The sequence below is a fragment of the Megalopta genalis genome, chromosome 14 (assembly GCF_051020955.1).
Source record: "Megalopta genalis isolate 19385.01 chromosome 14, iyMegGena1_principal, whole genome shotgun sequence".
Taxonomy (NCBI): Eukaryota; Metazoa; Arthropoda; class Insecta; order Hymenoptera; family Halictidae; genus Megalopta; species Megalopta genalis.
In genome coordinates, this window is record NC_135026.1 from 5,415,216 (window position 1) to 5,442,990 (window position 27,775).

The 27,775-nt window shown below is 40.1% G+C and overlaps 1 protein-coding gene and 1 long non-coding RNA gene across 2 annotated transcripts in view; one reads left to right on the forward strand and one right to left on the reverse strand.

Moving 5' to 3' along the window:
- The window catches only part of LOC117225703 (uncharacterized), a 378,875-nt gene that overhangs the window by 139,800 nt on the left and 211,300 nt on the right, over positions 1–27,775 (reverse strand). The window lies entirely within an intron of this gene.
- LOC117225704 (uncharacterized) lies at positions 3,059–5,367 on the forward strand. The gene is made up of 3 exons (XR_004491575.2): positions 3,059–3,297; positions 4,437–4,664; positions 4,791–5,367. It is a non-coding gene; the product is annotated as an uncharacterized LOC117225704 (long non-coding RNA).

Here is a 27,775-nt window from a genome sequence, read left to right on the forward strand (position 1 = left end):
AATGGCTCCCGTGCACGTTTCTGGAGCACCCTGTACAGCGTGTGCGTGTGCAGATTGTTGTGTGCGTGTGGAGCACCCTGTGCAGTCTATATATGTGTGTATATGTGTGTTTGTTAGGGCGCGCGTTGTCAAGCGGTAAAGTACACGGTGCATCGAATCGGTGATTTAGAGCGAAGCGTTTGACGGGACTCGCTGAGCCTCCCTATAAGGTGGACAAGAAAAGTCAACGCACCCGGGGCAGGTGGCACGCCGCGCTCTTTCACGTATCATGTTCGAGAGGTTGACGGCGATTCCCGGCCGGCGTGGATTCGCGGAGCGCGCGGAAGGAATCGCGGCGATCCTCCCGGTGTACCGTTACAGCCCATTTAAATATTTGCCCGTGTAAACACACGCACCGTGCAGCGCATCGGCCCGCGTCTCGACGCGCGCCGCGCGAATTTTTCGCCACGGCTTCTTCGATAGCATTTTCCGACTCATTGAACAGCCGGCTCGAACCGCTCCAATCGCGAGCATCGCCCGGCGAATCTTCGCGGCTCGACTTGCCAACGAAACCTGTACGAGTGTTTGGAAATTTTCTACGATTTTTCAAAAGATGATTTTTAGTGATTTTTTAAAAATTTTCTACGATTTTTAAAAAGCTGATTTCTGGTGTGTTTTTTTAATATTCTGGGAATTATTTATAGAAAATTTGCTACGATTTTTAAAAAGCTGTGTTTTGGTGCTTCGTTTTTTAAATATGATTTTTCGAAAACTTTTTACGATTTTTAAAAAGCTGATTTTCGAAACGTAATTTTTCGAAAATTTTCTGCGATTTTTAGAAAGTTAATTTCTGGTGCCTTTTTTAAAATATAACATTTGGAAAATATTCTACGATTTTTCAAAAGCTGATTTTTGCGTTTTTTCTTGAAATACGATTTTTCGAAAATTTTCTGCGATTTTTGAGAAGCTGATTTTTGTTGATTTCTTTTTAAATAAATTTGTTGGTAAATATGCGGCTTTTGTCTCACTTTAAACTACTTTTTTTCTGTGAATACAATTTGCAATAGAAAAGAATAAAAAAAGATAGATAAAAATTTTACAAAGTCAAACACGGCAATTTTCGATACGAAAAACATGACCTCACCAAAATACCGTCTTAAAGCAGAGGTTTCAAGCTTTAATTCAAAAAAAGAGTCGTCATCTTACGATGATATCTCGCGTAATTATCGTCAGTCGAATGAAGCCAATTCTCGTCCAAAATTGCCATATAATTTTCCCGAGAAATTATCAAGTGTTCGAATTTTGTCCAGCTAAATCGGTCGTTCGGACCACGTTTCCGCTTGAAGGATGGACCATAAAAGCGTATTGCGGTGAGGAATAAATTACGGCGGCTACTAAAAACTGCCTAACAGTTGCAAATAAGCAAGCAGCGGGTCTGCGAACGCTAATAAAAATCAAACGGTACCTGATGTCGGAGAATAACTGCTGTTGCGCGGTTGTCGGCGCAGAATCTATGAAAACGATGGGACGACGATTTCCCGGTGACGGAACGGGGTTTCGCAATCCGATTTTTACGCGGCGTCTTTCCGCGCACGCGCACGGTAATCGCCGTCCGGCCGCGCATGCACATAATTCCACGTTGCGGGCAACGTGCGCGCCGCGTATCGGCACGTATGGTAATTAGGCGCTTTCCGGCTGGCGTCCGCGTTATGGGCTCATAAGCGGCCTCGTGTCATAAATACATAGTCCGTGATCCCCCGATCGCCTAACCTACGATGAGTTATTTCACTCGCGAATGCATAAAAACGAGCGAACGGTTTGATTAATAATTGATATCGAAGACGATATCGAAATATGAATTTTTAATACGGAATTGAATTATAGTAAATTTTCAATAGAAATTGAAATTCTGGTAAATTTTAATACAAAACTGAATTAGAATAAATTTTTTGTACTGCGATAAATTTCTAATAGAATTTCAATGCGACATTTAATTATAATAGATTTTTATATTAAAAATTTAAATTGTGTAGTCAATTTTAATAGAAAATTCAATCGTAAGAAATTTTTAATAGAAATTTAACTATTGATAGATTTTTAATAGAAATTGAAACCGAGATAGATTTTTATTGAAAATTATGGTAGATTTTTAATGGAATCACAACCGAACATTTAATTATAGTTGATTTTTAATGGAGATTTAAATTGTAGTCAACTTCCATAGAAAATTTAATTATTGCAATTTTTTAATATTATTTTAAATCATGGTAGAATTTAAATAGTAAATAAAAAAAAATGGTAATAAAAAATAGTAATAAAAATTATTTAGTTACAGCAGATTCTAAATAGAAATTTAAATTCCGGCAAATTTTTAACAGAATTTTAATAAAATATTCAACCACAGTAGATTTTTAATAGAAATTGGTACTGTGCTAGATTTCTAATAGAATTGTAAATAATGCTAGATTGTTAATAGAATTTTAATACATCATTTAATTATTATAGATTTTTATTAGAAATTTTAACTGTATTTAATTTTAACAAAGAATTCAATTGTTACATTTTTTAAATATTATTTAAAATCACGCTATATTTTTAACAGAATTTCAATAAAATATTTGCTCATAGTAGATTTTTAATCATATATAATATTCCGAAAAATTCACAAAATCAGAAAAACTGAGGAATTCATATTTTTCAAACTTCCGCGGAAGTTGCGCGAAAATTGCACACGCTATACCATATTCTAGTCGATTCAGAACTATCGAGGAAAAGGGCCCCGCGGCGATCGACCGCGCGAAACAAGTTTGCTTGGGCTGTCAGGATCGAAGAGGTATCAGCGCACTTTGCGCGCGAGATACGGCGGCGGTTCCGCGCGAAAGATAGGGGCTGAAGGCTTAATGGAATAGTGGTAGATTTTAATTACCGCCATAAAATTGGGGGTCGCGGGTCCCCGAGGCTAGAACACGCGATAACCCGCGCCACGGCCGATAATCCCGCGCAGCGGCAGAACTTTGTGGACACACGATACCCGGCGTGTCGCCGCGTACCAGTTATCTCTCGAAACGCATACCTCTCGCGTGTGCAACGTGAATGCTGCGCGTCTCAGATCTGCTACGCGCCGCGGGATTTACGGCCGGCAGATCGGCCCGTGCGATTCCGGGGGAGCAAGGTCCTCCTGGGTTTCTTAAAAACGGGAATTAGAAACTATCGAAGCAGGTGTGACGACCGGGAACAGGATAACAAGCGGCACGCCGCGGCGCTGCCACGTTTAGTCGTCGGCGAACCGATGCGACAGAATCAGGAGTGAAAAGCGAGGTCAGAAAATATTCGCGTTTTTTGACACAGAGATAAGAGAATCGAGGATTTAATATGGGGCGGAATGTTTAAAGTGGGAATAATGGAAGAATGTTTTGGGTTGGACCTAACCCTGACCTAACCCAGAACTAGCTCAGACCTAATCGAGACCTAATCAAGACCTAACCCAATAAAAGAGCAATAATATTGTACGATTTGATGTAACTAAAGATTTAATATGGAACGAAATGCTTAAAGTGGGAATAGTTTGAGAATTTTTTTGGGTTAAACCTAAACCAGACCTAACCTAGACCTAATCAAGACCTAATTAACACCTAACTCGATAAAACAGCAATAATATAATATGATTTTATATAAACTAAGTTTTAATACAGAGCGAAATGCATAAAGTAGGAATAATGCAAGAATTTTTTGGGTTAGACCTAACTCGGACCTAACCCAGGCCTAATCAAGATATAATCAAGATCTAATCGAGACCTAACTCAATAAAACAACAATGATATAGTCCGATTTTATGTAACTGAAGATTTAATACAAATCGAAATGCTTGACGTGGGAATAATGTGAGAATTTTTTTGGGTCGAATCTAACTCAGACCTAACCGAAACCTAATCAAGACCTAAGTCAACAAAGTAGCAATAATACAGTACGATTTTATATAACCAAGATCTAACGGAGAACTAAATACTTAAAGTACGAATAATGTAATAACTTTTGAATCAAATCTAACTCAGACTTAACTTAGACCTAACCCAGATTTAATCAAGACCTAACCGAATACAACAGCATTTGGTTTTATATAACCAAAGAACTAACGCAGAACGAAATGCTTGAAGTAGGAATAAAGTAATAAGTTTTGCATCGAGCCTAACCCAGACCTAACCTAGATCTAATCAAGATCTAACTCAATAAAAAAGTAATAATATAGTGCGATTTTATATAACCAAAGATCTAACACAGAACTAAATGCTTAAAGTAGGATTAATGCAATAACTTTTGCGTCAAACCTAACCCAGATCTGACCCAGACCTAACAATTGCCTAATCAAAACGTCACAATGACCTAATCTAGACCTAACAATAACCTAATCGAGACCTAATCGAGACCTAGCTTAATAAAACCGTAATACAATTTTATAGCGCTGTCCAGGAGTCACGTGACGCCGCGCGGTGGTCCCCTCGCGTCACGTGAGCCATCCCCACTCCTTGCGCTCGAAATCTACATTAGTCCTCCCACCGCCACGCGTGTGACGGAAACTCCGGCGCAAGTCGTGTCCGACATGAATTACAAGCTTATGAAATATCGGGGAAAATTGGCTCGCGGACCACACAGGTCGCTGCTACGAGGCCCTCGTGGGACGAACGTTGGTATGGTAATTCATGCAGGGGAATAAATCGAATTTCGGCGCCGCGAAACCTGGCCGTGTTTGCTGCCGGATATTGAACGGCGAACGTGAGCATCGTTGATCGCGGTCGTTCCTTTATTTATTACAGGTGGCACGGCGATTTCTGTAATTTGCTGGCTCGTTACGTTCGTCTGCGCCGTTTCCACGGGATCCGTGTTATTACCTTGGAACGCGGGCAATGATACTTCGATCTTTTCGCTCGGCGTGCCACGCACTTAGCGCGACGCAGCTGCGCGCCTCGATGCGGGCGCGCGTACACGCGGCCGCATTTACGCTCCCCGTTCGACCCCGGGCCATTGATCTGTTGATCTATACGCACCCGCGTGACCGGCCTCGTTGCGAAACCATCGAATGCTGTGGGAGATAGCGGACGCGGGAATTCGAATCCGGCTGGCACGATAGCCGCGAGATATTTTCAGGGAAATACAAATTTTGTTTGACTTGAAATCTGGCTTACTCTTCTGGCAACCGTGGGAATGGTTAGCTTCTTCAATGCTTTGCGCACTTAATAATTTATAAACGAGGTAGGCAACTCATTATATATATATATTATATATAAAAGAGAGTATATACTGTCTGGTTAAATAATAATAATAATAATGATATTGATTGTAAAAACAGAAATAAATTAAATTACTTTTATTGAATATTTCACAGTCGTGAAAACCGGTGAAGAATTGCTGAAATAAATAATTGTATACTAAGTAATTAATTAGAATTAATATATATATATATATACTAAGTAATTAATTACTTAAGTAATTTATTAGTTCAGTGTAGTACTGAATTCATTGTAAATAAAATAAATAAGTGATTGCCTGTCATTATTGTAAAGAATTGATTATTAACAAAATAACTGACTAATTGCCAGCAACCATGGTAAAGAATTGATTATTGATAAAATAAATAATTAATTGTCAGTAATTATTGTAAAGAATTGATTATTAATAAAATAATTGACTAATTGCCAACAATTACTGTAAAGAATTGATTATTAATAAAGTAATTGACTAATTGCCAGTAACTATTGTAAAGAATTGATTATTAGTAAAATAATTAATTGCCAGCAATAAGTAGTTAATTATTAATCAAACAAATAATTGTAGTGTAATCTGGTTAATAGAACTTCGGAAACGTTGATTTCAATTCGAAAATTGTAAGCGTGACGGAAGGTCGCTGGTTTTGACGCGGTAGTAGGCTATATTCGTGAACGCTATAACTATGCGCATTGTCGATAGCACTGCGGGTGCAAATAGAACGCGTTATCCCGGTTCCTTATTGTCGTGGCTGAGATATTCAGCTCGTAAATAGCAATCCGCGGCGCAGGTGAACGATACGGTTATACCGCGTACGTTATCTCTCCGACGATTCTACTATATCGCAGTGACTGCCATAACACCGTACGATCCTAGGCGGCAGTACATTCGAGCATTCTATTCGCTCGGCGCTGCGGCGGTTTCGCTTCACCGTGAAAATATTTACGGTCCGTCCCGCGTTCCCTTTTACGGAAGCGCCCAACATTTTTCCAGCTGCCGCGTAAACATTTATATTACTTTGTTCGACCCGCGTTCAACCGTTTCGCGATTTTCAAGAATTCTTCCGAAAGTATAAAATGAAGTTATGGAAATAGTATAAAATAACAACGAAACAGTATAAAGTAATGTAAAATAAATAGTATGAAGTATAAAAATAAATTGTTTAAATTGTTCTAAATATTTAGATTTTACTTAAAAAATTACTGCGTCACGTGCAAACTATTCGCACGCCGTACTGTTAATTTAGAATGTTGTTCTGAATATAATATAATTAAGAAATTTTCAAACTTGTTCCAGAACTTTAGATCACGCTTTAAAAGATTACCGCGACGCGTGCATACTGTTCCCACGTTGATCTATAATTTTTTTAAAATTGTTCGAAAAGTCGCGTGCAACGTAGCCAGAAAAATACGCTGGATTCCAAGCGGAAGGAGTGGGGGTAGGTCACGCGACGCGGCGTTCGTTGATTCGCGCCGTGCGGCGGAGTGGGCGTTATGCAACGCGCGGCGGAGTGGGGTGTCGCGTGACGCGCGGCGGAGTGGGCGTTCCGTGACGTGCGGCGGAGTGGGGCATCACGTGACGCGCCGCCACTCCCCCCACTTGAAATCTAGCTTATTTTTTCGCCTGCGCTGGTCGAACGTGACTCACGATGCGCATACAGAGAGTGCTACGAATAGTAAAAAAAGAAAAGCAACGATCCGAGCGAATGACTCAAATCGGTATCGTGATTCCATGGAAGTCATCAAACTGCCACGGAAAACGGATGCGCGTTATTACGGCGCACGCAATGTAGGAGTCTCCGAAGATCCGATCACGACGATTCCACGGCGAAGGACAGTGCGCCGGAGCGCATCCGAGACGAATAAATAATGCAATTGTGTCGGAGGCTGCGCCACGGCGGTACCTATCAGCGTGATTTATCAAACTGGGTGCAGTATCGGTTGTACGACTTTATAAATTCGATACGCGCGCCGTTCAACAGCTGCAATAATTCCGATCCGATGAAAAATCCAATCCGACTCGCTCTGTGATTTATGCCCGCGCCGATCCTCCACTTATGCCATATCCGCATTTTGGATATCTGTTTCGATATCTCGAAATTCTCGAGTTTCGTGGGTGACAAATTTTTTAAGGAGTCGACGACGTATGGACACCGGTCGAAAGCAGCTCGCGCTGTCGAAATCGGAGACTTTCGTTCGTCCGCTGGCGAACCGATTACGACAAATAAAACGCGGACGTCCAGCGGAAGTAGTTAAAGCATCGCGTCAATCATAATCACTGTAATTAAGCCCATTCCGTTCGGCCATGTCGCTTTCCCCAATTAAGGCATCCTACTAGAAAGCCCTCCGGAAGTATTTCCAAAACAGTCAGCGATCGTTCGGAGGAGAAGGAAGCAGCCGGCGATCGTAAATCGCTGAAAATGGCGGTTTCTAAAATATTTTGATTAATTATTTATAAATGGCTGCACGAACAAGTATCGGAACAACGGAGATGTGGAGAATTAGAAGAATTTATTTCTCCAGATAATTCAAAGCGATAGGCCGGTTGCGTGGCTCCGGCTATTTTTGCTCCGAAATTCCCACCGCTAAGAGTAAAAACTTTCTGTATCGCTTTTGGACGACTTTTAATGGAGAATACGTGTGTAAACGAGTGCAGAGACAACGAATATCGCCTTGGAAAAAATTAAAAAAATTTATTTCTCGAGAAAATTCAAGATAATGGTCCGTTCGTATGACTCCGGGCCATTTTTGCTCCGAAATTCCCACCGCTAAGAGTAAAAACTTTCTGTATCGCTTTTGGACGACTTTCAATGGAGAATACGTGTGTAAACGAGTGCAGAGACAACGAATATCGCCTTGGAAAAAATTAAAAAAATTTATTTCTCGAGAAAATTCAAGATAATGGTCCGTTCGTATGACTCCGGGCCATTTTTGCTCCGAAATTCCCACCGCTAAGAGTAAAAACTTTCTGTATCGCTTTTGGACGACTTTTAATGGAGAATACATGTGTAAACGAGTGCAGAGACAACGAATATCGGCTTGGAAAAAATTAAAAAAATTAATTCCTCGAAATAATTCAAGATAATGATCCGTCCTTCTCTGCGCAAATAAGTCACGTAATGGCGAAATACGTTTAAACAAGCGTCCGTGACGACGGCGTATGGAGTCCGCGGCGGCTGCTCATGCCCCTAAACGCCGGGGCCTGACGCGGGGCCCGGGACCACCGTTGAAGCAAATCGCGGCAAATGAGTGCGTGTTACAGATTGGCCGTCTGTGGTACTCGAGGAAAAAAGGAATAAAATCGGCCGCCTTGGTATCCGTGCATCCCCTTAATCACGCTGGCCGTGTTCGGGACCCTCGACGGGCCCAGCGATGCCAGCGCGCGCCGCGAAATAAATAAGCCGGCGAGGACGCCGCTCGTCCGTGCACAATACGCCGTAATTTGTCTTCGCCGGTTCGTTTATTTGGCGCTTATTAATTTCAACAACGGATGCAACCTGCGAGAGCACTGGTGATAAACAGTCCAGGCCCCGTGGGCCTCGCCGGGCCCGCCGGATCTCGGATTTTAGGCGGACCGTTGTAACCGCTTCGTCGCGGATTAATGAGCTCTGGTAGCCGACATCCCTTCTGTGTCTTTAGTCGAGGTAATTGTGGGACGGCGGATTTTTTAATGCGGTTTTAATGGTGGAAATGATTCAACGAAACAAGGATTATTTCGTTGTTTGTTCGACAATATTGTATTTCTTATTCTGAAACGCAAAAATTATTAATAGTTGTACCAAAGCGACAGTATTTTTCTCTTGGCGATGAGATTTATTCGAAGAGCACAATGACGTCTTTTAGACGTCTTAAAAACGTCCGGTGTAGGACATTTGCGATGTCTATAAATGGTCTACGACTTTTAATGCCAAATACGTCTATAAATAAATACAGGAACAAAGAAATATCGGCTGGGAAAAAATTTAAAAAATGAATTCCTCGAGATAATTGAAGATAATGATCCGTCCTTCTCTGTGCAAATAAGTCACGTAATGGCGAAATACGTTTAAACAAGCGTCCGTGACGGCGGCGTATGGCGACCACGGCGGCTGCTCATGCCCCTAAACGCCGGGGCCTGACGCGAGGCCCGGGACCACCGTTGAAGCAAATCGCGGCAAATGAGTGATCGGCCGTCTGTGGTACTCGAAGAAAAAAGGAATAAAATCGGCCGCCTTGGCCGTCTTTACAAGACGTCTTGTAGACGTTTAGACGATGTCTTCTAGACGTCCATAAACGTCCATTAGACGATTTTTAAACGTTTTTTAAACGTCCATAAAACGTCTTTTTGGCGTCTTTTAAACGGCCGTGAGACGTCTTTTAAACGTCCATAAAACGTCTTTTTGACGTCTTTCAAACGGCCGTGAGACGTCTTTTATACGTCCATAAGACGTTTTTTAAACGTCCCTAAGACATCCATAAGACGTCTTTTAAACGTCCCTAGGACATCCATAAGACGTCTTTTAAACGCCCCTAAGACATCCATAAGACGTCTTTTAAACGCCCCTAAGACGTTTCTTAAACGTCCATAACACGTCTTTTAAACGTCCATAACACGTCTTTTAAACGTCCATAACACGTCTTATGGGCGTCTTAAAGACGTCCATTTTCGGGCGTACGCCATTCAGGCCTAACATGGACGTAAAATGGACAACTTTAAGACGTTCAGTGCTTATTGGGCAGCGAATTTCGGAGCGAAATTGGCCCAGAACCACACGCACGGACCATTATTTTGAATTTTCTCAAGGAACAAATTTTTTCAATTTTTTTTCAGGTCAATATTCGGTGCTCCAACATTTGTTTATTCGCGTAAAAAACTATTGAATCTCGTTAAAAGTGTGATGGCGCAGAACATGAAGCTTTAAACTGCGGAGAGAGGGGAGGGGGCAGGATTTATTATTGTATTCTCGTCGTGCCCCAGTGACACAATCGTCGGCCGGATCCACCCGCAGCCCCGCGATTCGCCGAACGCGGCACGGTTTCCATTGAATTCGCGACGCCGACGCTCGAACCGAATAAAACGAGTTCCACTTGCCGCCGCGAACGCGACTCGGCCCTGTAAGAACGTTGCCAATCATTTCGGCGTTTCCAGCACGCCCATTGGCCGGGCAGATCGCAAGAGTATCGGGCGCCCGCGAAACCCTTCGCGGAACGGCGCGCCGCGGCCGGTCAATAACACGTTGCCACCTAATATATTGAAAATATTGGCACAACCAGCGATCGTGGGAGAACGTAGCGACGGCTGACCGGGCGCGGAGGGCGTGCTGGCAGCTATCTAACGACAGGGGCCAGTCGACTACCATGCGCGCTCTTTCCACAGACAATCCGCTGATTTATGGTAACGCAACGGGCAGCCCGTTGCCACGATTCGCGCGCGCCAACCACGGAGAAACGCGCGTTCCCCGTGCATTTATTTCCCCATCGGTGATTTATGCCCGCGCCGATCCTCCACTTATGCCATATCCGCATCCCAGCGGAGGGCGTCACGTTGACCGGACATAGAACGATCTTCGTGCATAACGCGTACCATCCGTGTCGCACGGGCCCGGCTAGAGTCTCGCTTCGAAGAAACGCCCGAGGCTCATCTTCGAAGGGCTCCACGTGGTTTTAGGGCACGGTGCTCTTCGCAGAGGCCGTTTTTACAAAGTGGTGACCGTGACACCGTCGCGATTTTGGAATTATACGAAGCTGTCGAGAAGTTAACAAATTTATTCGTTGATAACTTCGAACGGCTGTAACTTCGTTACTGATAGCCTTTGTCGATTCGACTTTGGACTTATTTTCAAGGAGAAAGCTTCTACTTTTCGGTTTCTGCTGTGTTTTTTATTCGAAGTTACCGTAGTCTTCTTGCAGAGGCCGTTTTTACACAGTGGTGACCGTGACCGTCGCGATTTTGGAGTTGTTATCCGAAGCTGTGGAGAAGGTAACAAATTTTTTCGTTGATAGGAATTTGCTCACTGATATTTTGTGTTCCTCGAGAGCTTTCAAACGAGCCCAAGAACACCCTTGTACGATTTTTTACAAGCGAAAAGATCGGAAATTGAAACATGAAAATTCGGTCATCGGTAACGCGATGTTGATCTTCGGTAACTTCAAACGGCTACTACTTTGATATGGATAACCTTATCGGCTTGATTTTGGACTCATTTTCAAGGGGGAAGCTTCTACTTTTTGGCTCCTGCTTTGTTTTTTATGCAAAGTTACCGTGGCCTTCCCAGAGGCTACCTTTGCACAGTGCCCCCGTGCTTGTCACAATTTTCGAGATATCCAAAGCCATAAAAAGCTCACCAAATTTTTTTTACTGACAGCAACATACTCTATTATTTCATACTCTTCAAGACCTTTACAACGAGCCCCAAAACATCCCCGTACAATTTTTGATAAGCGAGTTATGAAAATTCAGTCACCATTAACCAGATTTCAAACGGCAGCAACATTTTATCGTATTTTCGCATCGCGACGCTTCTGCCGCCATTTCAATAAATAAATAAAATAAAATCTAATAAATTTCATAAAACAAATACATCACCGCCGTATAAAATGTGGAGTCGTGCAATTCGAGCACCAACAAGCTGCTCCGTTTCGTGAACAGTAGATCGTGCCGCCGCGTCCGACGAACGTCGGGCGAAAGATATACCGTGCTTAATTGCACGTTATAACGCGTTATCGGCGCCGCGTTCGGACAATCGGTCAGCGGAATACGGGGCACTTGACGCGTCGCGAGTCCCGACGGAAAAAGACGACGCCGGCCGACGGCACGTACGAGGGGCGCGGTTATCAGGAGCCGGCCGTTTCCACGGCGATACCGCGCGAATGTGGAGCAGCGTACCTGGACGCGTTCGCCGGATCAAAAGCTGAATGGCTGTGAGCGCGGCCCGGCGCGTATCTCTGCGTCCGTCAATTAACGAGTAGGTCTCGTCCCTGGGACCACGTGTTTTTTCCATTTCGCAAGATAATCAGCGGCTGGCGGGAGCATCGAGGCCTACGGTATAATTAGAGAGAGAGAGAGAGAGAGAGAGAGAGAGAGAGAGAGAGAGAGAGAGAGAGAGAGATGGAGAGGGGAGGGGAACCGGAATCACGGAGTTTCGCCGTGAAAAATCGTATTCCACATTCTTCGAAGCGCATACCATCGCCGCGGCGAACCGCTCGATAATCTCCATGCACCCCCCCCCCCTCCTCTCTTTCTCAGAGCTACGAATGCACTTTCCGTACGTCCGCGCGTACCTAAAATCAGTAACTCCGATCCGTCCGGAGAGAGCCGCGCGCGGCTCCCGGCCGGGGCTCATTATCCTCCGCCTCCCTTTGATGCTTCTAATTGCTCCGGACGGACGACCGCTCGGAAATCGGAGAGCTACCTCGGCCGCTCTCGCGTGATCAGCTCCACAGATACAACGTTACGGGCTACGACTCGTTTCGCCGGCCGGCTCGTTTCCTATCGGGAACTAGGCTGAGCTCCGCGCTGCGCGCGGCAGACGGCACCTGCGATTCGCCTGGCGATCGCGATCGGTCCGTCGACCACGGAGTCTGCGCCCGGGTCATTTTCGACCCGGGACTGCATTGGAAGGGGTTTTGACGGGAGACTGTATTGGAAGAGAAACTGACAGACAGATCACGGTTGAATTCGGCGGAAAGAATTTCCAAAAGATATTTTTTAAAATATTTTATTACTTTTTTATATCTTTTATATATGTATACAGGATGTCCCGAAAATGTCTTGCAAATCCGGGAGAAGATGATTCCCGAGGTGATTCGAAGCAACTTTTTCCCTTGCGAAAACGCGATCCGCGGCTTCGTTTACGAGTTATTAACGAAAAACGGTGACCAATGAGAGAGCGAGGGCGGAGCGAGGACGAGTAAAGGCGTGGCGCCGCACGTTTTTCGTTAATAACTCGTGAACGAAGCCTCGTAGAACATTTCCGCAAAGACAAAAGTTGCTTCAAATGACTTGGGGAATCCATATTTCCGGATTTCGAGACATCTTTTGGGACATCCTGTATATATTTTTCTCCGTATCTTTTTAAATCTAGCTCGCTGATGCTTCCGGTAACCGAAATTTGGTTCAGCGTATTAACCGTGCATCTGGAGACACGATTCGCAGTCTCGGACAATGCTTTCGCCGGTTAATTTGCCTCGCCTGGAGGAGGCGAAATGTGCCGCGAACGGCAACGGCAACGGCAACGCCGGACGTAGGGACTTCCGCGACGGTCGGAATTAATTTTCGTGGCCTCGCGGAGCGCGGGTGGCGAGCGTAATAAGGACAGAAATATGGCCGAGAACGCCCCCGCTGTAAACCTGGCGTTAATTTCCCACATAACACTGGCCTGTTACGGGCTAAGAAGACTAAAGACGAGCGCAGTTAGGACGAGGAGGAACGGCCGCAATAATCGTGAATCATTCTCCTCTTCGCTTTCTCTCTCTCTCGCTCTTTTCTTTCTTCATCTCTTTCTCTCTTCTTTCGTTTCCTTTTTTCCTTCGCGTTGTCTGCCTCCGCTCGTTCGAAATGGGCAAAGAAAGAAAAAAGAAAAGGAAATATCCAAAGAGCGTCTACGCACCGCCTCAAATTGTCCTACAGTTTTACGGCCGTTCCGCCACTTTCCAGAAGCGGTGCGGTTTTTTTCCCCCTTTGCGGTTTTACGCCCGTTTAATGGGGCCGGGGCCCCGGAGATCTACGGCCCCTCGGTAGTCCGACAGCTTCAAAAACACGAGCTCGAACAGCCAGACCGTCGGGAACCGTCGGTCGTTGTACCTGGCTACTCCGAAGTATTCCGATGTCGTCTCCACGGATTCCCACGTCGAACAGTACTCTGGGCTGGACATTTTTCGGAATCGATACTCGACCGAAAATGCGACTGGTTTGAACGGCGTACTTTGTCGTTGTTCGTTATCTAGACCACCGGGTGTAACACATTTTTTATTTTAATTAGCATCCGGAGATCTGTTAATTGTCGAACAAAGAACTAGAATTTTATTAAAACAATTTCCAATAATCTTAATCTTTTTATGTAGATAGAACGTTTCTTATGCATTTTTCTATTATTTTTATTATTTTATTCTAATTTTTATTTTTTATTATTTCCTTGTCACTTTTTACTATTTTCTTGTTATTTTTATTTTTTCATTGTACTATTATTATTATTTTTCATTATTTTATTGTTATTTTCATCTTTTATTATGCTGTTGTTATTTTTATTTTTGCATTGTGTTATTTTTATTTTTATTTTCTATTATTTCCTTGTCACTTTTTACTATTTTCTTGTTATTTTTATTTTTTATTACGCTATTGTTATTTTTATTTCTTCATTATGTTATTGTTATTTTTTTATTTTATTGTTACTTTTTTATCATGTTATTCTTATTATTTTTTTTTTAATTTTAGTATTATTTTTATTTATTATTTTATTGTTATCTTTATTTTTTATCATGTTATTGTTATTTTTTTTAAATTTTATTGTTATTTTTACTTATTATTATTTTATTGCTATTTTTATTTTTGATCATGCTATTGCCATTTTAATTAATATTTTATTGACATTTTTATTTTTTATTATTTTACTACTATCTTCGTTACCGAGTAACTATCGTTGAAACAATTTTTCCGTCGACGATAATAAATGAGAATAACGTAGGTTTTTTTCTTTTGTTTTATTAAAAACACCGTGGCGCTTAAACAGCATAAACCTTAGCGCATCGCCGTAAAATGCCCGTTAAGAAATGAAGGGACGTTCGTTCGACTCGTCGACGCGCTCCGATGGAATCTCGAAATCGTTTTCGGGAACCATTTCGTGCGCGATATTATTAATTACCGAATCTCGTTAAGAAGAGCCGTGCTGTTTTATAGAGCGGAACGACGGTGCGTACGGCGAAACGGGTTTCTGGATCGTTTAATTCGAGATTAAGCGGCCGCCGATTGCGTTGCGTGACGTTTGACTCTGATTATAGGAACCGTTTAGGCTTCGATCGCGAAGGTGGTCTCGTTGAACGCGAATACATTTGGACGATTTTATTTGTCGATTGAAGTTCGGCAGATATTATCGATTTTTATATATACATATAGTATATATATATACGGAGGAGACCGGAGTTTTAAGGCTTTCTGGACCGTTGATTTCAAACGGGGAGAAAGCGGAGCGTGCGCAGCTGCGCATTGTAATTTTCAATAATCATGGATTATTTGAATTTATAATCTGAATAGCGGTGTAAGGATTTCCACTGTTTCTAAGGTATGTGTTATGAGAATTTTATGCACTTGCGATAAAAAATTTGTGTCTGCATTTTAAGTCTAAATTAGGTCTCAGTTAGATCTGAGTTAGGTCTGCGTTAGGTCTAGATTGTATTTGGATTAAATAATTTTAACTTGGATGTCAAAAGTGACGGTTATATCTATGTTTTAGGTCTAAGCTAGGTCTGAGTTAAGTCTAAGTTAGGTTTGAGTTATGTTTGAGTTAGGTCTAAGTCAAATCTGGGTTAAAGGCGCTAACAAGAAAATATAGGATTTTGTATCATATAGTCCACAGCATCTGACAGTCGATAAATTTGCAATCTCCGGCATATAAATTGCGGGTCATCATAATTTTGCAAATTGTCGCAACAAGAGCAACGTCTTCCGCGATTCTCCAGCAATTTCCATGGGAAAATTACACCGTGCCGATCCGAGTTAAAGGACGAGCACCGCCGGTATCACGGAAGGAACGCTTTTGTCCGCATGAAAACGGCCGATCGCCAGCCGGAAATAATATTTCACGAGGGAATGAAAATAACGAGAGGCCCTACTCGGGAGTAACACGCTCGATGCTTCTCTTGTTACGAGATTTTACGGCGGATGCGCGCATTACAAGATTTTTGTGCGTGCAACGAACGAGCAAAAACCGTCGCAGTTTATAGCACGAGTATCTCGCCGGCTCTGTTTGGCAAGAAAACATCTCTTCCGGCGTACGAGGCAGCTTCTTGCACGTGTTTTCGTGGCCTTTTAGGAAGCGCAGCGAGTGTCGCGGACAATTGTGGTTGCTCGATTAATGACGGTCGCTGGGCAACCTTCGTTTCGAGTGATCTCCCCTTTAACCCTTCCATGCTTAACACTGAAACCAACAAACCGGTCAAACAGACCGATACCCGATGTTTTCTTTTACAATTACTGATACTGTAAAAAGGTCTTTGTCAGATATTTTTATGTGATCAATATATTATAATAAAAGTCGTAGGAAGTTAATTATATATTATAATAATATATATTATATATATTATAATAATAAAATATTATAATATTATGATATTTATAATATATTATAATAAACAGAATATATTATATTAAATAAAATGTTTTTATTTCATGTTTATTTTATATTATATCATAATATACTATAATATATTATGAATATATTATATAATATAAATATTATAATAAAAGTCGTAGGAAGTTAATTATATATTATAATAATATATATATAATAATAATATATATATATATATATATATATATATATATATATATATATATATATATAATGAAATATTATATCAGTATGATATTTATAATATATTGTATTATAATATATTATAATAAATAGAATATATCATATTAAATATATTACAAAATATTAATTACTATATAATATAAATTTATATTTATTATATATTCTGTATTATATGTTTTACATTTTACATATTTTGTATTCTAATATTATATTATATATTGTTCACATAAAAATTTCTGACAAAAACATTTTATTTAATATTGTAACATATTTACTACAATGCATTCTATGGGTGAAGAGTCCCCGACGGAAGTCCCGGATCAAACAACGAGGACATCGTGTATTATTTCTGCGAATGCCTTCGCGACTTCCTGTCCATTCAGCATCCGTCGATGAATTTCTCGAAGCCGAACGTCCGGCCGTTCTCATCGTGTCCGATTGTCCTGCCTCGCGGCGAGCGTCGGGCTGACATTTACGTGCGATTCAAGTCGAAGCTGTTTGCGTTAGCATTGTCCGAGGATCCGGCGGCCACCATGCGGCTATATTTCTTCACCTTCGAGCGCCATCGACGGAATCAAAACGCGGGGAGTTGACGCGCGGAGGGAGAAAAGACAGTCGCCGCGTTTTGTGTCTTTGATCCTGTCGATTGTGTACGCGATGTTGCGAAGCACGTCGGCAGGTGGCCACCTTCGCCGCTGCTTCCTTAATGAGGTGATGATTTGTATGTGTAAAGTCCCAAAATGTGATTACGATGTTCCTTAAGATAGGGTCTGCTACATACCGATGAGTGCTCTAGCTGAATTTGCTATAAATATATTGAGGATATCTTCACTACTAGGATCTGGTAGTTATTGATGATGACTTGTCTAGTAGGGTCTGCTAAATGTGGAAGATGATACATTTAGTAAGGAGTAGTAGATGTTCATGAGCACACTAGCAGAATTTGCTATAGATAGTGAGGATGACTTTTTTATTAGGACGTGGTAACTACTTGTGATGACTTCTCTAGTAGGGTTTGCTAAGTAATTGAAAATTAATTCTCTGGTAAGGACTGCTAAATGTCGAAGGTGTCGCCTCTAGTAGGGACTGATAGATAGTGACGAGTATACTAGCAGAATTTGCTATAGATAGTGAGGATGTCTTCTCTACTAGCAGCTGCTAAATAATTATCATGACTTCTCTAGTAGGGTCTGCTAAGTATTTGAAGATGATTTCTCTAGTAGGGACTGCTAAATGTCGAAGGTGTCGCCTCTAGTAGGGACTGCTAGATACTAATGAGTCTACTAGCAGAATTTGCTATAGATTGTGAGGATGTCTTCTCTACTTGTCCCTATTAAATACTTATGATGACTTGTCTAGTAGGGTCTGCTAAGTATTTGAAGATAACTTGCCTAGTAGGGTCTGCTAAGTATTTGAAGATAACTTGACTAGTAGGGTCTGCTAAGTATTTGAAGATAACTTGACTAGTAGGATCTGCTAAGTATTTGGAGACGACTTCTTCTCTAGTAGGATTTGCTAAATGTCGAAGAAGACACCTCTAATAGGGACTGCTAAATACTGATGAGTCCACTAGCGCAATTTGCTATAAATAGTGAGAATGTCTTCTCTACTAGGACCTGCTAAATACTTATGACGACTTCTCTAGTAGGGTCTGCTAAGTATTTGAGGATGACTCACCTAGTAGGATCTACTAAATATTTGAAGACGACTTCTTTTCTAGTAGGATCTGCTCGATATTGACAACGTCATCTCTACTAGGACCTGCTAGAAACTGATATTGAGTTGACTAGTAGGGTTTATTAAATACTTATGATGACTTCTCTAGTAGGGTCTGCTTAGTATTTGAAGATAACTCTCTCTTGACTAGTAGGATCTGCTATATATTTGAAGACGTCTTCTTCTCTAGTAGGGTCTGCTAAATATCGAAGATGGTACTACTAATAGGGACTGCTACATACTGATGAGTCTACTAGCAGAATTTGCTATAAATTCTGAAGATGTCTTCCCCACTAGGACCTGCTAAATAGTTATGACTTCTTTAGTAGGGTCTACTAAATACTTATGGTAACTCGACTAGTAAGGTTTGCTAAGTATTTGTAGATAACTTGACTAGTAGGATCTGCTAAGTATTTGAAGATGACTTATCTAGTAGGTTCTACTAAATATTTTAAGACGTCTTCTTCTCTAGTATGATTTGCTAAATGTCGAAGATGACACCTCCAGTAGGGACTGCTAGTTACTGATGAGTCTACTAACATAATTTACTATAAATAGTGAGAATGTAGCTTCTATTAGAACCTGCTAAATACTTATGATGACTTCTCTAGTAGGGTCTACTAAATACTTATGGTAACTCGACTAGTAAGGTCTGCTAAGTATTTAAAGGTGACTTGACTAGTAGGATCTGCTAAATATTTAGAGACGTCTTCTTTTGTAGTAGGGTCTGCTAAATATCGAAGATGACACCTCTAGTAGGGAGTGCTAGATACTGATGAGTTCACTAGCACGATTTGCTATAAATAGTGAGAATGTCTTCTCTACTAGGACCTGCTAATTACTTATAATGACTTCTCTAGTAGGGTCTGATAAGTATTTGAAGATGACTCATCTAGTAAAATCTACTAAATATTTGAAGACGACTTCTTCCTCAGTAGGATCTGCTAGATATTGACAACGTCATCTCTACTAAGACCTGCTAGGAACTGATATTGAGTTGACTAGTAGGGTCCATTCAATACTTATGATGACTTATCTAGTAGGGATTGGTATATACTAATGAGTCCAACAATCGTAGCAAGTTGAAAACAATGCAACAATGTCCTGAAACTGTTTCAATGTCCTCGTAGTACCGCGTTTCGCTTAATCAGTATCATCATAACCGCGTAAAATTCGCGATCCACCGATGAGTCATCCGTGAGACCAATGCCGAAACGCTCCCATCCCCACCACCCCCGAACCTCCACCGTTCGCAGAGCCACCTGCGAGCGTCCTTAGAGCGAGCAACGACCGATCCCGGGAAATCTGCGTAAAAAAATGCGGTTGACACGGACGGAAGGCCATGATTATTCCCAAGGATGCGAACCGCCTTGTCCGAGATGAATGTATCTCCTTCGGATCTCCCTCTCTCCGGTTGGTTTACGCTACGTCTCCATAGCCCGGAGGCCTTCGGTCTGACCTCTCGACCGGCGGATGCGCGGACTGCATAAAAGAGCCGGGGCAAAACTCATCGAGCGGCTTCGTCCTCTTTGATTCGATAATAATTATCGTTCTCAGAACGCGAGGAGGAGAGGAACACCGGCCCGCCACCGCCCCTACCCCCTCCCCTCCCGCCATCGTCAGTACGCGCTAGCTGCTACACCGTGAACGAACAATGAAGCAAGCTCCGCGTTCCACCTGGAACGCTTCTTAATTGCGTCTAAAACGCTCCAACCTCGGGGAACCAGACGCGATCAACGGATACAAGGTATCGTCATCGAGGTAACCGATGACATGGTAGATTTTTTTCTTTGTTGCTTCACGCGCGCCGCCGTTTGGCAAGATCAGCTGCCGTGAGGCGGAGTTAGCCGCCGTCGACTGCGATTTCTTTGGGACGTTTCGTGGGATTTTGGGACTTGGGACGGTGACTGATTTTGATGATTTTGGGGTTTGCTGTGGACGGAAGTCATTTTGATGATCACTTCGCTTTGTAAAAATTGGAATTAATGACTTCTGGGCGTGACAGCTAAGATTTTGAGATTTATTGTGGCGGAAATCATTTTGATGAACGCTTTTCTTTGTAAAAATTGGAATTAATGACTTTTGGGTGTGACAGCTAAGATTTTGATGATTTTGATGATTTTGAGATTTGTTGTAGTGGAAGTCATTTTGATGATCACTTTGCTTTGTAAAAATTTGAATCAATTACTTTTGGGAGTGGCTGCTGGGATTTTGATGATTTTGAGATTTGTTGTGGCGGAAATCATTTTGATGAACGCTTTCCTTTGTAAAAATTTGAATTAATTACTTTTGGGTGTGACAGCTAAGATTTTGATGATTTTGATGATTTTGAGATTTGTTGTAGTGGAAGTCATTTTGATGATCACTTCGCTTTGTAACAATTGGAATGAATTACTTTTGGGAGTGGCTGCTGGGATTTTGATGATTTTGGGATTTATTGTGGCGGAAGTCATTCTGAACAACTCTTTCTTTCGTAAAAATCAGGGTTAATGAAGGCTAGAATTTTAATGATTTTGAAATTTGTTGTGAATGACATAATTTTAAACAGCTCTCCCCATCGTAAAAATTAAAATTAGTGACTTTTGAGTTTAGCAGCTAGAATTTTGATGACTTTGAAATTCGAATTAGGTTTCCAGGGTTAACATCCTGTCTGGGACGGTTTCACGAGCTTCCGTGTAACGAGCACGATAATTCAGCGATAATGCCGGCCGTATGGTGAATTGAATGGACGCGGACGCGTCGCGGAAACCATCGATCGCCTTAGGAATGCATCGATCCGCGATAGATGGGGAACGGTGAGGCGTTCGGGCCCACGGTTTCGCACAACCGTTCATTTGCGGCACGTCCTGGCTGAGATATTTATCGCCTCGTGACCGCCGACACACCACCAATGGCGGAGACCGATTGCAAAAGTTTAAGGTGTTTAGCGTTAACCGTTCGAACGCGAAATTCGTTCGCCGGCTGCGGCTATGAAATCCCGACGAAAACATTTCGTGAATGAAATCACTGCAAAAATTCTACTTTGTATCGCTGTATACATATGTAAAAAGGTATAGGAACAGCAAATATCGGTTTGAAATAATTTTAAAAAATTTATGTTTCGAGAAAATTCAAGATAATGGTCCGTTTGTATGGCTCCCAGCCATTTTTGCTCCAAAATTCCCACCGCCGAGAGTAAAAAACATTCTGTATCAATTTTTCACAATTTTCAGTACCGAATACCTCTATAAACAAATACGGGAACAATAAATATCAGCTTGAAAAAGTTTAAAAAAACTTATGTTTCGAGAAAATTCAAGATAATGGTCCATTTGTGTGGCTCTGAGGCACTTTTGCACCAAAATTCCCATCGCCAAGAGTAAAAAACCTTCTGTATCGCTTCTGCACGAGTTTTAACACTGAATATGTCTATAAACAAGTATAAAGACAACAAATATCGCCTTGAAATAAATTTAAAAAATTCATTTTCCGAGAAAATTCAAGATAATTGTCCGTTTGCATGGCTCCGAACCATTTTCGCTCCAATTCCCACCGCCAAGAGTAAAGAAATTCTGTATGGCTTTTGCACGACTTTTAATACTGAATACGTCTATAAACAAGTATAAAAACAACAAATATCGCCTTGACATAAATTTGAAAAATTTATTTTCCGAGAAAATTCAAGATAATGGTCCGTTTGTATGGCTTCGAGCCATTTTTGCTCCAATTCCCACCGCCAAGAGAAAAAAACATTCTGTATCAATCTTTCACGACTTTCAGTACCGAATACCTCTATAAACAAATACGGAAACAATAAATATCAGCTTAAAAAAATTTAAAAAAATTTATGTTTCGAGAAGATTTAAGATAATGGTCCATTTATATGGCTCCGAGCCATTTTTTGGTACGTATCGATACAAAAAATTCCAATTGTTAATTATATACAATAAATTCTAATTCAGAATACCAAGCGGGTGAATAATTCATTGGAATCAATTCGCCGATATTAAAAAATCTTCCCGAATGTCCGGCTGACCGCAGAGCTTCGGCTTTTTCGCGAATAATAAATTGGTCACCGGCGAAACTTCTCGCGAATACCGTCAGAAATTAATTACTCATGCGCTCCGGTGTTGCCTCTAGTAACACTTACGAGCCAGCGCAGAATTCGTTGAGACGGCGCGGCGCGGATCACCGATAATTTGCGGCTCGCTTTAACCGGATGTTGTAGAAAGTAAAAATGCGGCGCGTAATAAGCGTCGCAATTATTCCCACTATATTTAGACAGCCGTAGCCGCTAACGAAGCGCGAGAAACCGATTATCGATTCGATGTCTCGACCTCGGCGACCGAATGAAATTCCCAGGTGCCGTTTCTGCTTGTTTCTTTTTTTTTCTCTCTCTCTCTCTCTCTCTTTTTTATGGTGATGGTCGGTGACACACGCGCTCCTTAAAAAATTACCGGGACGACGACGATAATCGAAGAAAGCGAATTATCGCGAAGGACGCGTGAACCATCTGCGAGCCATCTGTGAAGCATCGTTGATCAACAAGGTTGGCAATAGGACAGTGGAGAGTCGGAGAGGCAGCGGCTACTGTTGGAGGACCAATTGCTGTGCCTTTGCTTTGTCTCCGGATCGTTTTGGATCGGTTTATTCTTTTATTTCGTTTTATCATTTAATACAAATATTTGACAGTTTAAATATTTTATTTCAGTTTTTTGATAGTCGAATAGCATTGATAATTACTGTATGTTTCGAAATAATTGTATAAAAATTGTTTATATTTAGAAAATTGTTAAAAGTGTAATTGTTGCATGAGTCGTCATATTTATAAAATGCGCCAGATTATATAAAATGGAAATACTGAAGATCAGAAAAGTTATTTTGGATTTTCTGTTAAAATTGCTTCGACTGAGAAAGGTTTAATATTTGTAGAAAAAAATAAACGGAAGATAAAGAAGAACTAAATAAATAAAGAGAAATAAAGAAAAAGAATAAAAGAGAAATAGAAAAATAAAGATGAAATAGAAGAATAAAAGAATCCAAAAAAACAAATGATTATTTATAAACAAAAATAAACGAAACATAAAGTAATAAAGAAATGAAGAAAAATAAAGAAAAAGAATAAAAAAGAAGTAGAAGAATAAAAGAATCCAAAATAAATCAGATAATTATTTATAAAGAGAAATAAACAAAATATAAAGAAGAAATAAAGAAAAATCAAGAAAAAGAATAAAATTGAAATAGCAAAATAAAGAAGAAATAAAGAAGTAAAGAAAAATAAAGAAAAAATAAAAAATAAATAGAAAAATAAAGAAGAAATAAAGAAATAAAGAAAAATAAAGAAAAAAATAGAAAAGAAATAGAAAAATAAAGAAGAAAACCAGAGGCACAGTAATTGGTCTCTGCAGAATAGCCTAATCTCAGTAAGAAGAATTCTAAAAGAAGAAAAAGGGAAAAGCACCCCAAGTCCGATAACAACAAAATAAAATAAATATAAAATAAAATAAGCAAAATTGAAGAGCAGAAAAATCCAACGCAACTGGGAAACAAAACACAGGCACAGGAATTGGTCATCGCAGAGTAGCCGGCTCCACCGGCCTGTTCTCTGCAAAAAAGACTCGCGTCGCAAAATGAACTCGAAGACAGAAGCCGAAGAAGAGAGGACACGCATGTCCGAAAAACTGTTCAAGTAATCCCAACGAGACGCGTCCGCCAATAAATTCTAATCTCGTCAGCTGGTGCCTCGGAGGCCTGGCTCGGAGGCCGCTGAAAAGATTCAGATTTACGATCGCCCGGCACGAAAGTCGAACCAGCCGGGAATGTAAAAGTCTCGCGACTATTTTCTCTGTCTGGAGCAGGGCCGCACGAACCCGCAGAACTTGTCTTCTCTAACCCACTAAAAGAAATAGAACGGGAGTCGAAGTAGAACACGTTTCAAATTATAGCAATTTATAAAAGTTATGATCTATAAAAGTTGTGAGTTATAAAAATTGTGACTCACAGAACTTGTGATTTATGAACGTCGCGATTTATAAAAGTTGTGAGTTATGTAAATTGTGATTTAGAAAAACTGGGACTCATAAAAGTTGTGATTTATAAATGTTATGGTTTATACCAATTGTGAGTTATCAAAATTGTGACTCATAAAACTTATGATTTACGAACGTTGTGATTTATAAAAGTTGTGAGTTATGTCAATTGTAATTTATAAAAACTGGGACTCATAAAAGTTGTGATTTATAAATGTTATGATTTATATCAATTGTGATTTATAAAAATTGTGACACATAAAACTTGTGATTTACGAATGTTGTGATTTATAAAAGTCGTGAGTTATGTCAATTGTGATTTATAAAAAAATTATGACACATAAAACTTGTGATTTACGAACGTTGTGATTTATAAAAGTTGTGAGTTATGTCAATTGTGATTTATAAAAATTGGGACTCATAAAAGTTGTGAGTTATATCAATTGTGATTTATAAAAATTGTAATTCATACATCTTATGATTTATAAAAGTTGTGACTTACATAAATTGTGATTTATATATTCGTGATTCATAAAAGTCCTGATTCATAAATCTTGCGATTTAGAAAAGTTCTGATTTATAAAGGTTATATTATAAAAATTGTGATTTATAAAAACCGTAATTTACAAAAATTGTGATTTATAAAAGTTGTGATTTATATAACTTGTGATTTATAAAAATTGTTATTTGTAAAAATTGTGACTTATAAAACTTGTGACTTATGAAACTTGTGATTTATAGAAAATGTGATTTATAAAAGTTGTGATTTATGAAACATGTGATTTATGAAAGTTGTAATTTGTAAAAATTGTGACTTATAGAAAATCTGATTCATAAATATTGTGATTTATAAAAATTGTGGTTTATGAAAATTGTGGTTTATAAAAATTGTGATTGATGAAAACTGTGATTTACAAAAATTGTGATTTGTAAAAGTTGTGACTTATAAAAACTGTGATTTATAAAAATTGTGATTTATAGAAGTTGTGAGTTATAGAAACTGTGATTTACAAAAATTGTGATTTATGAAAATTTTGATTTGTGACTTATAAAACATTTGATTTATAAAAATCGATGGCTTCAACGCTAAGGATCGAACCAACACGATAGCTGGGATGACTATAGCGCGCGTCGCCTCACGTCCGATATCCGAAGGACGTCAGTCCTGACGGTCGGGTGAGTCTGCGTGTCGTGATACCAGCGAAAAGAATCAGATCCGCTGGCCGATTGCAAATTGCTCGAGCGGAACCGTGTGCGAGACCGTCTCGGCGTAGAACCGAGAAGAAAGAGCTGGAGGTGATGGGGGAGGGGATGGTGGAGGAGGAGTGTCCGTCTCAAAGTCAAAGGTCCGCCGGCGAAACGAAGACTAAGCAGAGGGTAGGTTAGAATGATTGCACGGGATGGCTGGGAATTTACTGCGCCGTAGAAGATCCCTCCGGCTGTTTTAGAATCGCCGTTGCAATACAAGCCCGGATACCGAGTGATACCGAGCCGCGAGAACGGCGGTTCTGTTTACACGAGATCTCTACCTTTGCTCGCGCTTCCGTTCGTTTCGTTGGTCGTTTCGTTATGTCAACGATGGTGCGTCACGGGAAATCAAATTGTCGTTATCAGTGTTCTTTTAAGCCTTCCAAATCGAGCCTGATCCGCCCAAAGTAATAATGATAATATTAATAATTATGACAATAGCAACAACAACAACAACAACAACAACAACAACAACAACAACAACAACAACAATAATAATAATAATAATAATAATAATAATAATAATAATAATAATAATAATAATAATAATAATAATAATAATGATGATGATGATGATGATGATGATGATGATGATGATGATGATGATGATGATGATAATAATAATAATAATAATAATAATAGTAATAATAGTAATAATAACAATAAGAAGAAGAAGAAGAAGAATAGTAACAATATTCTTTTATGTATATAAAAACGAGAACACTAGATACTTACAACAAATGTAAGATTTTTCAAAGAATAGAAAGAAAGGAAACAGAATAAAAGAAGACAAAGAGTACGAAAGAGAACCAAAGGAAACAGAAAGAAATAAAATAATACAAAGGTAAACAAAATTAAACAATATGAAATAAAAGAAAGCAAAAGGAAACAAAGGTAAACAAATGGAAACCATAGAAAACAGAAGAAAATTAAAGAAAATAAAAGAAAACTAAAGGAAATAAAAGAAAACAATGGAAAACAAAAGAAAGAAAAAGAAAATACAAAAAAATAAGATAAAACAAAAGAGGAAAAGGAAGAAACAAAGGAAAACAAAAAAAAAGAAAAGAAAACAAAGGAAAACACAAAATAAAGTAAAATAAAACAAAGAAAAACAAAAGAAAAGAAAACAAAGGAAAACAAAAGAAAAGAGAAGAAAACAAAGGAAAACAAAAGAAAGCAAGAGAAAATACAAGAAAAGAAAACAAAAGAAAACAAAAGAAAACGAAAGAAAACAAGAGAAGACAAAAGAGAACAATAAAAAAAATAAAACAGAGAGAGAATGAAAAATAGAGAATAATATAATATGAAAATAGCAACAACGCGCGCGCGCGCGCGCGATAACAATAAAGCGGAGATTTGCAAACAATGGAAAGTGGACATTTGACGACATTTCTGTTGAAACAGCATCGAAACGGATCAGAAATAATTCCGCGACCCTCAGCAATCCCGCATCCTAGTCGAACGCTAATTGCGATTTATCGCGACGTTGGAAATTATCTGGTTCCGTTCGGCGTGAACCGGAAACGTTGCACGTGGGTGTCTTATCGCCGTTTCGCCAGAAACGACCGCGGCACTTACACCGGCCGCGCGCTGAATTCGCCGGAGGATCGCCCGTTTCGCCGTTCGCTTTCTAACAACATTTGCATCCGAACACGTTTCGCGCATTACGATATTGCGTTCCGCGGGAACCGTCGGGTCACCGGCGCGGGCCGCGGCGCCTCACCGTTAATTAACGCACACCGGGTACGTTCTGACCGCGCGGATTGTCGACGGTGCCACGAATTATCGATCGGATCGCTCCGACGGCGGATATCGATCAAGTAATAATAATAATAAAATAATATAATATATAATATAGAATATATAAAATATATACAATAATAAAAATTAAAAATATATAAAATAATAAGAATAAAATAAAAAAGATAAAAATAAAGAAATACGTAAAATATATAATATGTAAATGAATAAAATAGTATAATATTAGTGTATTTTAATTTTCGATGATTTTAATTTAATATGATTTTAATTTAATTTTCTAACCAATCAGGATTATTCA